We start from the raw sequence: 16757 nt of genomic DNA on the forward strand, positions 1-16757 counted from the left end.
AATGTGGTAACAGGAAATGTTAATGAACTGAAGTAGCTTTTGGCAGGAGATATGGGGCAAAATGAAAGAGGGAGGTGTTTATGTCAATTCTCTAAACTCTGATATCAGAATGACAGGCTTCATTCGTAGTTTGGTGTGCATGGTTAGATCAAGAGTGTAAGGTGTGTGACTATGGTTTATCAAGCTGGGCAGAAATCTGACTCCAGAAATCTGAAAATCTAATAATAAAGAAACACACTGGTTTAATTTATAAACATAAAGAAGAGTTGTGTGTAGAGGTCCCCAAAACACCCCCCAATAAATCACACTTCACACAGAAATTTAAGTTTAAGGTTTTTGGCATAATTTTGGCCACAACTTTATTTAAAATACAAAATGTGAGTGGTTGCTTAGGCATTGGTTACAACTATCTGACATCCGCCCGCCTGCGGAAGTCAGGGCGAGGAAAACAAATTGAGGAGAGAATGGAGACGGGGGTCAGAGACTCTACTCTCTTCAACTGCTCCCAGGGGCTCTTCCGTGGCCCTAGCCCCTTGTAGGGGGTACGGACGAAAGCATGGCAAGCCCCTGAATTCCTTTAACGGAATTCCCCGTGCAGCAGCAGCATTGTAGCGTCAGGCACGGCCAACCATTTCCCCTACAGCAACCATTGGAGGGGCCGGCACAGCCAATCCTGGCCCCTCCACCAACCAATTTATTAACCAATGCCTAACCGCAACCTTAGAAGTTGTGACGAATTGCTACGCAGTAGGCGAAAACCAAGTGGCACCAGCCGATCAGCCAAATGGAAAAATTCCTACCAGGCCCCTGCCCCAAAAGCAGATGACCCCATGACAGGCATAGCAAGGTCAAATGCAACAGCCTAAATAAAGGGAGGGTGGGAGGGTGATCCGAAGCTCGCAGCCAAAGAGAAAGCCCACTCTGCGAGCCTTGAATATAAAGCCAGTAGGCTGTCTATCAAAAATTGCAACATAGAAATCTCCCTAACAACCCAAAATCTCCAATTACAGTTGTGGCCATCCAAACGATCCCGCCCAACAGCAAGAGGGGGGTGTTTTGCTAGCCCCCACCGCAACACGTACTTTCCATGAAGAAGAATACGCTTTATCATAAATGGTATGTCACAAATGGTTGCTCTTTGAGAACATGCCAACACTATTGATAAGCTCCCTTTGCTAACTAGGGTTGCCATATGTCCTCTCTTTCCAGGACAGGTCCTCTTTTTCATGGGTAGAGTAGTCATAGCAATCCATAGTTAAAAGTTGGCAAATGTGTCCTCTTTTTGCTCCTCAAAATATGGCAACTCTAGAATGCTAATTTGTCAAAACTGCAAACTTTCCATACTAACCTCTAGAGAGTTATGCTTTCTAAGATGTGGGAAACAGCATATACTGTCAAGATTACATATCTAATCAAGTAAGAGAAGGCAGATTGAGAAAAAAAAATGTAGAAAAACTGAGTTTGCTTTATCATTGATTGGAATGATAAATTGCCAGCCGTAACAGACAGATGCAGCCTGCTTCAGATAAGCCAAAGCTACAAACTGCAAAGAATAAAAATGAAACCACCTTCTATGTGCAGAGCAGATGCTCTACCACTCAGCTATGACCTTGCCCCATGATTTAGACCAAAGCTCTGCCAACTGTTACCGGTATATGTCCTGAGACAACTTTGCAAAATTGTGGCGTGACAAAAGAAAGTCAAAGAATAAACAAGCATTGGAAACTGTGGCTTGGGTCACCTCTGTAACAGGGTGTGTCAAGCTGGAAAATGATTGTTGCTTAGTGAGATGATGTTCTTAGTGGAGGGTGGGTAGGCGAGGAGAAAAAATACTTTTTCTCAGCTACACAAGTCCAACATAGCTTTTTATTGTTGTGCGTTGCCATGAAGTTGAGAATATGGAAGGGTGTGTGCGGCCAAACCACATGTGTACTAAAGAAGCTTTTGAGCTTCTTTCCCATGGTGGATGTGCAAGTGAAAGCATGCCTGAAAGACAGAAATGCATTTTTATTAGGGTTTTTTAAAAATTGGCTATGCAAGAAGGTAGATTTACAATTACAACTTGCAAATTTCAAACTTTTTATGACATTTGTGAATAGGTGGTGTTCCTCCATACAAAGCACATTTTAGTCTTTCATCCACATTCCCCCCCCCCCCAGTAAAGAAGTTCACATTTCGGCATGGCCTTTTTTCACAGTTTAAACTCTCTTCCCATTGTGATGGAACTGTTTTTATGGTCAACATTCACAATTATAACCCAATTCTTCCTATTCCTTCTTTATGAATGAAGGAATGAAGGTGATGGGCATCTGTTCAGCACCTTTTCCATTGCCTTTCCCCCCTTTTGAAATATAACTGACAAGGTCCATGAGAAAGCCCACTAATTTCATTTGCATATTGTTCTTATACATGTACACCAGTGGCAATACACATAGGAATAGCTCAGTTGTGTGTGTGTGTGTGTTTAATGCAAACTTTGAGGAGGCATGGGTGAAATTGGCAAGGCTTTCCCCAAACTTGTAAGTTTCAACAGACGGGGAATAATTACCAACTAGGTCAAGATGGGGCTGCATAGGAATCTAGCTGTAGGACAGGAATAGACAACTTGGTACACTCCTGATGTTGTTGGACTATAATTCTCAGCATCCTTGACCATTGCCCACTTTGGCAATACCTGTTACAAGGCAATCTAGGGTTCCTCACTTGGGGGGGGGGTTGTCTACAGTTCAAGTGACCCTGAAAATGTCCTATCATGCCCACCGGCTTCACATTTCAGCAGGTGGGCACGGAACTAGAATGAAATAGAATAATTTAGAAGGCTGTGATTCTACATACATGCATGCATACATACATAGTTGCTGTTTGGGTACAATTAAGTAATTAAGTATTGATAAATGTAAAAAGATACCTTAGACCATGCTGAGGACCCCATCACCAGACCTGGTCAGCCAAGGCTGCTAAAGCTACTCCTTTGGCTCATAAGGAATTATTTTAGAGCTCTAGATTAGTGAAAAAACACCTATGACAGGGAAAAGAAGGCATTAAGGGTTACAATATATTGCCATTCACTTGTTTCAAGCTTGTAAATTCCTACTTGCCTAATCGCCTACAGCGGGTAAGAATAGCCATTGGGCAACCAGATAGGGGAGCTTTTATATTTTGGAAATAACTGGTGATTTTTTTAAAAATTATGTCTCCCCCCCCCTGCATTTTATGCACTGTTCCTTCAAGGAGCTCAGGATGGCATACATACTCCCCCTTACTTTATCTTCACAATAACTCTGTGAGGCAGATTAAGCTGAGAATGAATGGAGGACTCGGAGTCATGCAGTGAGCTCATACTCCAGCAGGAATTTGAACCCGTGGTCTCCCTCATTTAGGTACCTACACTTCAGTCACTATATCACAACACCTCTTCCTCCCCCATTTTTTAAAAAGGGTACCAATGTATGTGTGTGAGAGTTGGCTAGTAAAATTTATTGTGCACTACTTCTGGAAACGTGAGAGGTCACTTGCCGGTATTTCTTTTCTTCTCCCCTTTTGCCTTTTTGTATTAAATACATGTGCATATAAATATTTGCCTGTGCTCATTGAATTTTTATGGTGCAAGACTTCTGAGAACACCTGTGGGGGTGGAGATAGGGGGCATACCTATTATGTATGGCTTACAGCAGTGTTTCTCAACCAATGTGCCTCCAGATGTTTTGGGACTACAACTCCCATCATCCCTAGCTAGCAAGACCAGTGGTCAGGAATGATGGGAGTTGTAGTCCCAAAACATCTGGAGGCACACTGGTTGAGAAACACTGGCTTACAGTAATACTGTACAGTGCTGTTGCTAAGATCTCCGTTCCAAAGAGCAGTGTGGGTGTGAGAGTAAAGGTTTATTGGGTCAGTTGCTGATGAAAAGGTGTTTTTTTAGCTACTTTACTAGGTGGTGTGCAAACCTATAAAGGCATAAAGATAAGGGGCCCTATATCTTCAGCACACAACAGTTCCAGGAACAAGCTGTTTTCATTTGACACACACAGCTTCACAGACTAGTTGAATGGAAGGTAAACAGAATTATCTCTTCCTTACCAGAATAGGAAGTGAGTAGGGTACCTGCCTTCTATAAGGGAGTGAACATAAAACAAAAGTGTGCCTCTAGCCATCTCTTCTCTCACAGCCCATCCAGCTGCAGAGAAGATGGATATACATGGAATTCATACCTGTAACATCCACTTGGGGCCACCTCTTGCCCCTGCCCCTTCAAATCCCTATATAACAAAGGTGTAGAACCTTTAGCCCTCCAGATGTTGAACTACAGCTCCTACCCTATCATCCCCAGCAAATTTAGCCAGTGGTCAGGGATGATGGCAGTTGTAGTTCAGCAGCATGATAGAAAGTATGGTAGAAGTTTCTAAGATTGTGCACGACATGGATGAAATGGATAGAGAAAAGTTTTTTTCTCCCTCTCTCATAACACTAGGACTTGTGGACATCCAATGAAGCTCAATGTGGGAAGACTCAGGGCAGACAGAAGCAAGTACTTCATCACACAGCATAGTTAAACTAAGGAACTCACTCCCACAGGAGACAGTGATGGCTACCAACTTGGATGGCTTTAAAGGAGGATAAGACAAATTATTGCAGGGCAAGGCTATCAACAGCACCAGCCATGATGACTATGCTCTACCACCACCTTCATTGTTAAAGCATTGTAATCGTGCTGAAATGCAAGCTTAAGAGAGGGACAGAGAAAGTGCAAACCACAAGGAAAGTTTTAAGAAAGTGCAAGGGCGTGATTTTTAAAACAAGGTTATAAACAGGAAAAAGCCGAGCTAGCTGAGGGGTGGAAACATCTGTCTTTGTGGTTAAGCTGGGGTAAAACTGTAGCAATGGGTGTCTTGCATGCATAACTTATATTACCATAAAAATTGTGTAAACAGAGATCTGGATTCAGCCTCTGAATGCCTTACTGATCGCTTGCTGAAACCTTTCCTGCTCGGGCGAGAAATACAACTTTTCTTTAGAAAATTCTGGGGTGTGACTCATCATCATTGTTATTGAGTAAAGGACTCAATTGCGCAACATCAGTGCTTAATTTAAATGAACTCATGGGCAGAAAACTATTGTTACAGGTTCCCCACTGGGCTGTCAACTCCCTAAAATCCAAACTCTGGTACCTGGGCAGGGCCTAGGATAGAGCCTGTTCAAAAGGCAGTAGGAGAGCTAAAGGTGGAGCTCAATGGGGCCACAGCCCATAGAAAACATGCTAATCTAAGACAGGCTTCATCAACCTGGTGCCCTCTAGTTCTTATTGGAGCGTTCTGAAGGAGCGTCTCCTCCCCCTTCGTTCAGACACTGAGGTCCAGCTATGAAGGCCTTCTGGTAGTTCACTCACTGTGAGAAGTGGGGGAACTAGGCAGAGGGCCTTCTCGGTAGTGGCACCCCCCTTGTGGAATGCGCTCCCATCAGATGTCAAGGAAATAAAGACATATCTGAAGTCAACCCTGTATTGGGAAATTTTTAATGTCTAATGTTTTAAAAATTTTAAATGTGTTGTAAGCTGCCCAGAGTGGCTGGGGAAACCCAGCCAGATGGGTGGGGTATAAATAATAAAGTTATTGTTTTTATTATTACAACTCCTATCAGCCCCAGATAACACTTTAGGGAAGAAAAAAGCCCTCAACAGAAAAAAAATCAGCCCGATGAGGACTAAGCATGTTTAGTGGGCACAAAATCCTGGCTGTTAAGGGGGAAGATGGTAAGTAAGAGTGGAGGGGAAATTGAATGGAGTATTCTGCAAGAGATGGTGGCTGGAATTATGAACAGAAGCACTCCACAGCACAACATTTTGTTGCTGTTCCCACTTGTATGCAGTATATGATGAACAAATTTAACATTTAGAAGAGAAGAGGTTGTAAAAAAAAATCCCCCCCACTTTACAGATGAGAAACATTGAGGCAGAGAGGCCGTAGTCTGAAAGGCAATCAGTAAGTAACTTCATAGAAGAAAACACAGACCCCATGCAAAGCAGATCACACAAGAAAGTGAGCCTGCTTGGCCCAAGATTATACATTGTCATTGTCTCACTGTGACAACATCTTCCGCCCCAACACACCAGTCTCTCTATGCACTTTTATGCCCCTGACTCTGGCTGATCTCCACTATTAGGTGGTTCCTTCTTGGGTGTATTAGGTCATGTTACTGGTAGCAAGTTGGGGCTGGAAGACTGGTACACGCTCCTCTCCTGCAACAGTCTCCTTGTGTGCAAACCTGGTGGCCACCTACAAGAAACGTCTGACCTCTGTAATTGCCACCAAGTACTACGTCATCTTTTGCAAAGGGATCAAATACTTATTTCACTCATTATAATGCACATCAATCTGTGACTTTTGCTTTCTGGGTTTCTGGGGTTTTTCCTGTTGTTATTCTGTCCAGGGTCGTCTTAAGCATATCTGGGGCCATGGTGCGAAGATTGCTCCGGCGCCCCCTCCCCCCGTTTCCCAGTGCAGGCACAGTGTTGCGCAGCTGCCGCAGGCTCAGCTACACAGCGCCCCCCTGGCGGCCCGGCGCCCTCCCCCCCCCTCACGTAATGCAGGGCCAACCGCATGAATAGAAGTTGACTCCCTTCCAGTGTTTCCAGTGTATCTGAAGAAGTGTGCATGTACACGAAAGCTCATACCAAAATAAAAACTTAGTTGGTCTTTAAGGTGCTACTGAAGGAATTTTTTTATTTTGCTTCGACTCAGACCAACACGGCTACCTACCTGTAACTAATTGGATTAGTTTCTATGCAGATGTAAGGTTGCACCTAGAAAACTGCTCTCTATGTCTTTGAAAAATGTGAAGGTCCCTACCACTAAAGTGTATATTTTGAGAAAAGCCCTGGGGATGATGTGCCATAAATGAGGAAGGGAAAGTGTAGCCAGTTTGGGGGAGGGGCACACAGCTTTCCCTATTCTTGGTGCTTTTAAAGGAGCTTGGTATACAGGACTTAGCCGATGAAAGCTTTTCACAGCAGGGAGATAAGTATTATGACCTGCTAATTGATGCAAATCAAATGGGACTAGTTTAAAAGCTAGCAACTCTAGAACAAAGTGTGCATTTATTTTGCTTCTCGAAAATAGTGTCTTGGTGAAATTTGGTGACCAGGAGGTTTGTTTCCAGTGAGGCAGAGCCACATGTACTTCTGTAACCCAATAAAATATTTAATAAAAACAATAAAAAGAGTTTTCCAGATACTTTCTTATTGCAGCATGATTCACAATTGCAGATTTCTGAAGGGACTTGGCAGGAGCTAATCTGTATTATTGGTATGCAATGTGCCACTTGGAAATTTGACATGCAAAAAATATGCCAAAATAGGCCAAAATCAAAAATATAAATTCATTTCAGTATGGTATAATTTTGTGATATATGCTAAATTACAGAAACACAGATGGTCTCAATCTTTTAAGCAATTTGGACGTTTTGAGTTTTGTAAATATCTGTCAATATTCATATCTCCTTTATAGTGTTCTCAATTTTGTTTTGAAAAAAATCAGATGCTTATTTGATGCACTTACCTCAGCAGATGCTTCACATCATAAAAATGTTTCTTATGTGCCTGCCTGAAAAGTTAACTTAAATCCAAATTTTATTTGTTGCAATTAGATTTTGCTTTCTTTTTTATACAGCTCATATTAAAATGTATCTTATTTCCAGAATGGTGAGGGAGGGAGGGGAATGAGGCACCAGCAATGTTTGAACTGCACTCTTCACCAATGGAGCACTGCTGTGTTGCCAATCTTATTTTTGAAAGCGGTTTTCTTTTAACAATGGGAGAGGAAGAAGTGTATTTTCTGTGGTTCTGTTTGCTAAAAGAAATTTAGCATCTCTGCATTATGCTAATTTCTATCATTTAAATTCGCCACAGGGACCCAGGTGGCGCTGTGGGTTAAACCACTGAGCCTAGGGCTTGCTGATCAGACGGTCAGCGGTTCGAATCCCTGTGACGGGGTGAGCTCCCGTTGCTTGGTCCCAGCTCCTGCCAACCTAGCAGTTCGAAAGCACATCAAAATGCAAGTAGATAAATAGGAACCGCTACAGCGGGAAGGTAAACGCCGTTTCCATGTGCTGCTCTAGTTTGCCAGGAGCGGCTTTGTCATGCTGGCCACATGACCTGGAAGCTATACGCTGGCTCCCTCGGCCAATAATGCGAGATGAGCACGCAACCCCAGAGTCGGTCACGACTGGGTCAGGGGTCCCTTTACCTTACCTATCATTTAAATTACATCATAGCCACAAAGTTCAGTGAATTTGAATATAATGTCTCTGCTTTGGTGGGGATTGCATCATCATCACCATCATTTTCTAAATAAAAGCTTGTTTTATTCTTTTAGACATCTTTGGAGAAGCTGCTCAGGCTAATGTGGAATTTTTGCATGCTGTGGTTGAATTTCAGACGTGAAGGCTATTTGTATATTAGTAATTCAGTACAGGAAATCACTCCTAGAACAGCACATTTGGCAGCAGCTAGGGGCAAGTGCCTTTGAAAATACATAAATTGGGAAGAACACAAGGGAGAGAAAATTGGGGTATGTTCATACCTGCCCTCTCAAACAGTAGTAGTAGTTTCATTACTAAAACACTTCCTTCTGATCTATTCATGCTGACAATGCAGTGCGGAATACATTGCCCCAGTTCACATCAATGTGTCTGCAGAGTTGCATCCGGACTGTCAATATTTTGCAAGAGGCATTCAGTCACATTCTCAAAATTTAGGTTTCCACAACCGAAGTGGGTTGAAGTGCTCTGGCACAACACATTCACACAATTATTTATTTAGAGAAAAGCATACTTTTTGCAATTAGGAGAAATGATGGGGAAATGCACTAAAAAGCATGAGATACGGGAAGACATATAACCTACAGGGAAACAAATTGGGATGAGTGCTTGTTGTTGTACAAGCTCCCCACAAACCATTCAGAATGAATGCTTAATAAAGGGTGGACACTGTATAGTCTCCGCACAAGTTTTGTGCAAGCAAATTAGGATGAATGCTCAATAAACAGGTCAGCTGGAGGACTTCTACATCAACCAAGATGAGGCATATTAATACTGTACTGAAGTTACTAATGGAGCAACTATTGCTGTTTGAAGGGATAGATGCAGATGTACCCTTAACTTGCCCACATCCTGATTTTCAGGGAAGAACTGTGGGACTGCATCAGAGTAGGTAGGTTAGATGTGTGCATAAAAAGGGTTGCCAATTTCTTTTTTGGCAGTGCTTCCTGCAGACATTTTGTCTCTTTTAACAGGTCAATGGGCTGTATCCAACTATGTCATGCTCAGATAGGTTCATTGGAATCAATGAACTTGGCTAATGTGTTTAATATATCTAGTTTGGCCCACAACAGAGTACATATGGTAGTCCTGGTTAAATGCTTAATATATTTTTGTAATTCAGTCAGACACACCTATGCAGCTGGTTCATGGTTCACTTGTTTATGCAAACTGTGAGGTGGTGTTGATTTCAAGAACAAATTACAACTTGATTTAGCCACAGTCAAAAATCTCCTGACGTGAACTCCAAACAATGTTTCTGGGCCTCTCACATACAGAAAGAGAAACAGAGCCGCTCTCTTGAATGTTGATTGGTTTTTGCATTCTAGTAAATTCTTCCCTATAGGTATTTAGGGCTACCTGCTTGTTATGGAAGTAAGAGGAAGTCCAACTTGCAGGGGGATTAGGGAGTTACATGGCTCCTGGAACTACTTCATAATGCAATACTGTATATGAAAACATGGTATTAAATGACGACTTGGATAATTTTCTGTCTTAAAACAGGAAGAGCGCTGCAGAGTAGCTTCGGAAAGCAGCAGTTAAACTAGTTCCCACTATGCACCCAGGTGCTACAAGGGAGTTCTGTTTGTTTGTGGGCAGATTCTTACCCTGCTGTACTAAATTCATAATTAGTAAGAGTGTACCTTAGAGGCCAAGTGCAAGGGGAGTGTTAGCTTGCTGTCATCTATTTTGTGGATTTTCATCATGGAGAAAACTTGGGCAGCACGGGCAGAGAAACAAGTGGATTCTGCTCAGAGCTACAAAAGAGAAAAAAACCAGCAGATTTTAGATGCCTCCTCAGTTATCAGAGAAGCACAGGGCCGCTAACAATATAATACTGTATAATAAACATCATCATAGTTTAATCACTGGCAAATCCAACACTGATAATTCTATACACAAAACAGCCGCAGCACTCAGCAGTACCTTGATCAAGAGACTTGGCTCCTATAACGTCTATAAGGCCTGGACTAAAGCAGGCAACAATGGAATTACAGTTCTGACCTAGTCACCATGGGTCATTTGACAGGTGCTGAAAACTTCGCTTTTTAGGAAAGCTTTTAAAACTGCTGCTACTACCACCACTTTTGCTATGTTCAATATACTATGTTTTGATTATGATGATGTGTTTACTTTGTTTCTTCACCTCCTTGCTGTTTGTGTGGTTTGTATGGTTTTTTTTATGGTTTGTATCCCCACCCCCACTCTGTTTTATTTTTGTATTTGCTATTTGTAAATTGCATTTGAGACCCTTTGAATCCCAATAAACAAACAAACAAGTAAATATTGGGTTTACATACTGAATGTGCAGCTTTTCCACTCCCCTCCTGTAGTGTCTAGCAACAGCTGTCACATAACTCTTTCCACATTTTAAAAATATATTTCTATTAATATGTTTCTTTTGTATTATTCCCTTCCTTTGATGGGCGTAGGGTGGTGTACATAGATTTTCTCCTTTACCCATTTATCTCCATAACAACCCTGTGATGCAGATCAAGCTGAGATGTGTGTTTTCAGGACCCACTCTATTCCAGGGACTGTAATTTGTCTTTACTGTTTAATTGTTGTTGTTGTTTAGTCGTTTAGTCGTGTCCGACTCTTCGTGACCCCAGGCACTCCTGTCTTCCACTGCCTCCCGCAGTTTGGTCAAACTCATGTTCGTAGCTTCGAGAACACTGTCCAGCCCTCTCGTCTTCTGTTGTCCCCTTCTCCTTGTGCCCTCAATCTTTCCCAACATCAGGGTCTTTTCCAAGGAGTCTTCTCTTCTCATGAGGTCGCCAAAGTATTGTAGCCTCAGCTTCAGGATCTGTCCTTCCAGTGAGCACTTGGGGCTGATTTCCTTCAGAACGGATAAGTTTGATCTTCTTGCAGTCCATGGAACTCTCAAGAGTCTCCTCCAGCACCATAATTCAAAAGCATCAATTCTTCGGCGATCAGCCTTCTTTATGGTCCAGCTCTCACTTCCATACATCACTACTGGAAAAACCATAGCTTTAACTATACGGACCTTTGTTGGCAAGGTGATGTCTCTGCTTTTTAAGATGTTGTCTAGGTTTGTCATTGCTTTCCTCCCAAGAAGCAGGCGTCTCTTAATTTCGTGACTGCTGTCACCATCTGCAGTGATCAAGGAGCCCAGGAAAGTAAAATCTCTCACTGCCTCCATTTCTTTCCCTTCTATTTGCCAGGAGGTGATCTTGGGTTTTTTTTATGTTGAGCTTCAGACCATATTTTGCGCTCTCCTCTTTCACCCTCATTAAATACTAAATTTCAAATCGCTATAGCCTGCCCTGGGACCTGCTGGTGAAGGGTGGGTAATAAATCTAGTAGCTGTGGTTGTTGTAGTAATAATAAATAAATAAATAATCATTGGCCCAAGTTTCGTAGCTGAGTGACAGTTTGAGCCTGAGTCAGTTTTAGTCCCCGCAAATTGTGTGCAGAAAGTCATTTCCTGTAGTATGTTCTCTGTGCAATGCAATCCTAGTTGTGTCTCAACTGAGTAGAGCTATTCAATGAGGAGGGAACTTTATACAAACTCCTAAGCGCACTCGTCTTTTCTGTTTAGGATGAGTGCTAGTGCTGAAAACAAGTTTTGCCACTAAACTCTCATAAGCCTGGATTGAACTATGTCTTGTATTCTAGTCTCCTTTTAACGTGCCACCCACTCACTTTCCTTATCTCTACGCCTTCCTGCTTTTCTTCTGGGTTCTGTAACATCACAACAAATAAGGCAGTGGTTATAAAGAAGATGAAATTAAATGGACCAGGAAAAAACACAGTACAGTAAGGAATGGATGGTTTCTGTCACTGCAGTCAATTCTGTAACCTGTACAAGTTGTGCAATTATGGAGATAAGCAAGGACCTTTGCAGGCTCCTTTGGCTTAGGAGGCATTTGCCCATACACATTGCTCCCATCCCCGGCTGCCATGGGACATACATAGAGTCTGACATAGCAGCTAGGGGAAGGTAATGAGCAGGGCGTAGGCAGTGTACAGTTCCAGCTTAAGTACAATTAATAATTCAAATTATTATTCAAAGCAAGGGAAATGTCAGCAAAAATTATAAATGATAGAAAAAATAAAATATCTATTAAAAATACCAGAAGGTTTTATGGTAAGGAACTCACTAGTGATGCTGACAAGGTGAAATAGTAATTTCTGTTCAAGCACAAAATAACCTATGGCAGAAAAAGGCTTGGCTGTTTGAAACATAGGGTGTAAGTGCCAAGCAGAAACTCAAGAACATTTCTGCAATATGTCCAATTGACCTTGCACATTGGGAAGTGGACATTTCTGACAACTAGGTGGAAAAATGGAGTGAAAAGATTGCTGCTGTAATGGCTTTAGAGTACAAAGGACTACAGTGGTACCTTGGGGTACAAACGCTTCGGGTTACAAACACTTCGGGTTTCAAACTCCGCTAGCCTGGAAGTAGTACCTCGGGTTGAGAAGTTTGCTCCAGGATGAGAACAGAAATTGTGCGCTGGTGGCAGTGGGAGGTTAGCGAAAGCGCGCTTCAGGATAAGAACAGTTTTGGGTTAAGAATGGACCTCCGGAACGAATGAAGTTCGTAACTCGGAGTACCACTATACACTGAATTTATGAAGGAAGTTTTGTTTTGTTCAACGGAAATTATTCCTATGCATAAATATTTGGAAGATCAACCAAGTTCAAGGGGACATATTAAGTGTGATTAAACTTGCATCCTAGACATCAGCCTTCCAAAATCTGATAGTGGAGTCTGGGACTAGGATACTGAAATTAGGGATAGAGGTAGCGCTCCCTTTCAGAATTTACAAATATATTTACAAAAAAAGTAACATCTTCAGAGGTTAGCTGCCCAAAGATGATTATTCTTGTCAGATAATTATTGCAGTTTTCCCTTGCCGGAGGGACTCCTTTGCTCTTGGATTGAAATTCTAAAACTGCATCAAATCCAGTTATAAAGGTAAAGTTAAAGGACCCCTGACTGTTAAGTCCAGTCGTGGACGACTCTGGGGTTGCAGTGCTCATCTCACTTTACTGACCAAGGGAGCCAACGTTTGTCCGCAGTTTTTCCGGGTCATGTGGCCAGCATGACTAAGCTGCTTCTGGTAAACCAGAGCAGCGCACAGAAACGCCGTTTACTTTCCCGCCGGAGCGGTACCTATTTATCTACTTGCACTTTGATGTGGTTTTGAACTGCTAGGAGCTGGAGCTGGGACCGAGCAACGGGAGCTCACCCCATCATGGGGATTCAAATCGCCAACCTTCCGATTGCCAAACCCTAGGCTCTGGGGTTTAATCCAGTTGCAACTTGTTAAATAATTTGTTGGAGGACAACAGATGGGAGTTCTGCCAGTTTGGTTCTGCCAGCTCCACACTTGAAAATGGAAATGTGTAACACAATAAGGGGACTTTGTTTAGAAGATCTGGCCAAGTTAGTCAAAGAGCCATATGAGGTCCATTTGGGGGAAAGGGCTTCAGCTTTGGGAGATAAAAGTTAGGCACAGCTAAGGGACAAGGCTAAACAGGGTGCAAAAATGTGAGATATAAACACTGGTCCCCAGGACTTAGGTCCTGGACCCCTTTGAAATAATAAAGTCTGGGCAAAGTTGATGAAGCAGCAATATTTTATTGAAAATAAACACTTGCAAGTGGGTGACTTGAAAAGGCAGGCACACACTTTCCTATCAAAAACATGAATATTTAAACCCTTTTCCCAAGCGCAAGTCCCTCCTTTGCTGCCCACTAGGAAGGGGTGTTCAAGGTTCACACCTATCGCGTCCGCCTATTGCAATGTAAAATCCAACCCCCACCCATGATGGGTGTGCTGCTGATGGGATCCAGCGAGCAATTTTATTTTTAAGGAGAGGGTGAGGTGGGAGATTAGGGCTGCCAAAACGTACCCATTGTTTTCTTACTATAGCTATTATGCAAGGCTGGCCCAACCATTAGGCAAGGTGAGGCAACCGCCTCTGGCGGCAGGATCCACAGGGGCAGCAGCAGAAGAACCCCATGTAGATATTTATTTCCCACCTACCCACCCCCATGTTCCTGATGTAAAAAAGGTAAAGCTCCTGATGTAGATCTTCCCTCACGCCTTCTTCCCTGGTGCTCAGAAGGGCGCCGTTTTGTGGTTCGCCTCTGCCAAAATGCCTTGGCCAGGTGACATTTATGCCAGAGACTGGCTTTGTTGAGGTAAAACCTATGAAATGTGAGCAGAGAGCAGGTTGTCGGAGGGGGCATGTGTATTATTCGTTATATTTCCTCCCCACCCGTCTGCGGCGAAGGCCCCCAGAGGCGGCTCAAGAGCTGAGTGAACGTGTGGTGAAAGTCTTTCCCTCCTTTAAAATTTAATAATAATAATAACAATAACAATAATAATATCCATGCGAGACGGCTAATGGGATATAAACTGACCAAGACGTGAGCCCCCTTAGGGGCGCTCAAAATCAGATGACGGCTTCTTTGGACGGGTCAGATTAAACGCCACACAGGTGAAACAGGCCGAGAAATGGACGACCACCAGAGGGTTCTAAACCGTCAGACCGGTTCTGCCCGCGAAGCGAGGCCCGCGAAGCCCCACCCAGAGCCGCCTTTGGGAGTGGCCGCCAGTCAAGCAGGCAGCCCGACCGCCTGCTCGCTCGCTCGCTCTCCCGCCGAGCACAGCGTCTTGCTGGATCATGGCGTGGGGCTTGGGTGGTTGCAGGTTAAAAGTGGCCGCCGAAGGAACTCGCCCTCCTTCCTTCCCGCCCCGCGAGCTGAACTCTGAAGCCCGCTCTAAATCTAAAGGTTTGCTTTAAGAGATGACAACGGCAGATCGGCTTGTGTGTTTGCCGCCCGTTGACAGGGTTTGCTGAGTCCGGAACCTCCTTTGGGCGTGAGGGATTCGTGAAGAGGAGAGTGCTTCTGAGCGTGTGTAGAGTGCATTTCTCTCTTTCCACTGCCCCCCGCAGTTGAGTAGCCGCACCAGGGAGCCTAGGTTCGCGTGGGATTTCTGCTAGACAGGCTTGAGCCTCTAATTTTAGAAACTTAAGGATTTATGGAAGGCGGGGGTGAGGGGGGAAATGTCCTTTTTTTGGTCCAGCCCTCCTCCTGATGTGCTATCTTGCCTAGAAACTGAAGACGGCTTAAGACTGGTGAGTTCGTGCTTTATGCTCTTTAACCAGCTGCGCAGCAGGCAGAAATGCAATAGGTTAAGCTTCTGTGTGGATCGTGAGAGTTAAATCGGTTAGATTTCTGCTTGCCAGGCAATGGCTGAACACACAGCACCTCTGGAAGGAAAAGGTTGCTCACGAGTTAAGTTGTGGCAATGAAGGTGAAAACAAAAGGAGATTCTGACAAAACAACAGTCAGGAAATGTGACCACAAAGGTGTGATTGAGGTCAAATGACATGCGATGGGGAGGTGTAACTTTGTTTAGGTTTTATTTTTATTTATGTATTTTGAAAAATGAAAAGCCGTTTTGGGAGAAGACATGTAGCTGCCAAGGTTTTTATAAAGCAGATTTTCCAACTACGGAAATCCCAATCAGACACACCACACTAAAAAAAACTAACCCCAAATGAGACCATTTGAAGTTTATATTGTGTATCCATGATGGTTTTTCCATAGTTGTTATCTACTGTACAGCAAAGGTGCATTTATGAATCTGCCTTAGTTCAGTAACTATTCTGCACCAAAAAAATCAGAGTACTTTAAAGGTATTTACCTGGATGAGGTTTTTTTTTTTGCACCTTAAAAACTAACCTTACAGTTTATTGTGTAATAAGCATTTACATTTGTGAGTTAGAGGCTGCTATCATATACACAAAGTCTTTACCTAGATGAGTTGAAGCGTCACCTGCCGGAAAGTGAAGGTGAAGAAGAGGCCCAAACAAAGATGTTTTAATGTGGTTTGGGTCGTTTGTAATAAGTAAGGAAACTGAGTGCATTCTACTCATATAATTTGTATATATTCTGTCCTTGACATGGCCTGTTATTTAAATGCTTAATAAACACAAAAACCTAAAGTGTCTGATCCTCCTTTTTCAAAACTGCATTTTATCAACTTTCCAACTGCATAATTCACCCCCAGCTCCACCTTTTGTGCCAAACTACACTAACCCCTCCTGTTTGGAGACTGCTTTACCCTTCCAGCTGCTTTTCTATTGAAAATCACCCACCTCCGCTGCAGCTGCTTTTCTTGATGTGGGGAGAGTAAGCTAGACTTGAATCTTTCTCCTTAGTCCTTTTTTGTGTGTACAGAAAATGATTTTGTATGGATGGAAATTGTGAGCCCCCGCCTTGCAGTCTGAAATAGTATACCCGTACATAAGTTTTATCACCTCAGTGAGAACAAGATATTTGGTCTACATGAGGCCCTATTATCACCCCATCTGCCTTGATGTGTGAGACCCAGTGTTTTATTTTGTGGCTCCCCATTGCACACTTAGCTCTTTAACTCCCCTCCACTGATATGAAAA

At 43.1% G+C, this 16757-nt stretch overlaps 1 protein-coding gene across 3 annotated transcripts in view; it reads left to right on the forward strand.

The window, feature by feature from the left end:
* Positions 1-16757, forward strand: part of GPR160 (G protein-coupled receptor 160) — a 41235-nt gene that overhangs the window by 13752 nt on the left and 10726 nt on the right. The window contains exon 1 of one of the 3 annotated variants that reach the window (XM_035133886.3): positions 15294-15431. The exons of the other annotated variants lie outside the window; for them this stretch is intronic. The gene's annotated coding sequence lies outside the window, so the exon portion shown is untranslated. Of the gene's footprint in view, positions 1-15293; positions 15432-16757 lie in introns of those variants that run through there. 3 annotated transcript variants of the gene reach the window in all.

This window comes from Zootoca vivipara, chromosome 5 (genome assembly GCF_965207765.1).
Source record: "Zootoca vivipara chromosome 5, rZooViv2.hap1.1, whole genome shotgun sequence".
NCBI lineage: Eukaryota > Metazoa > Chordata > Lepidosauria > Squamata > Lacertidae > Zootoca > Zootoca vivipara.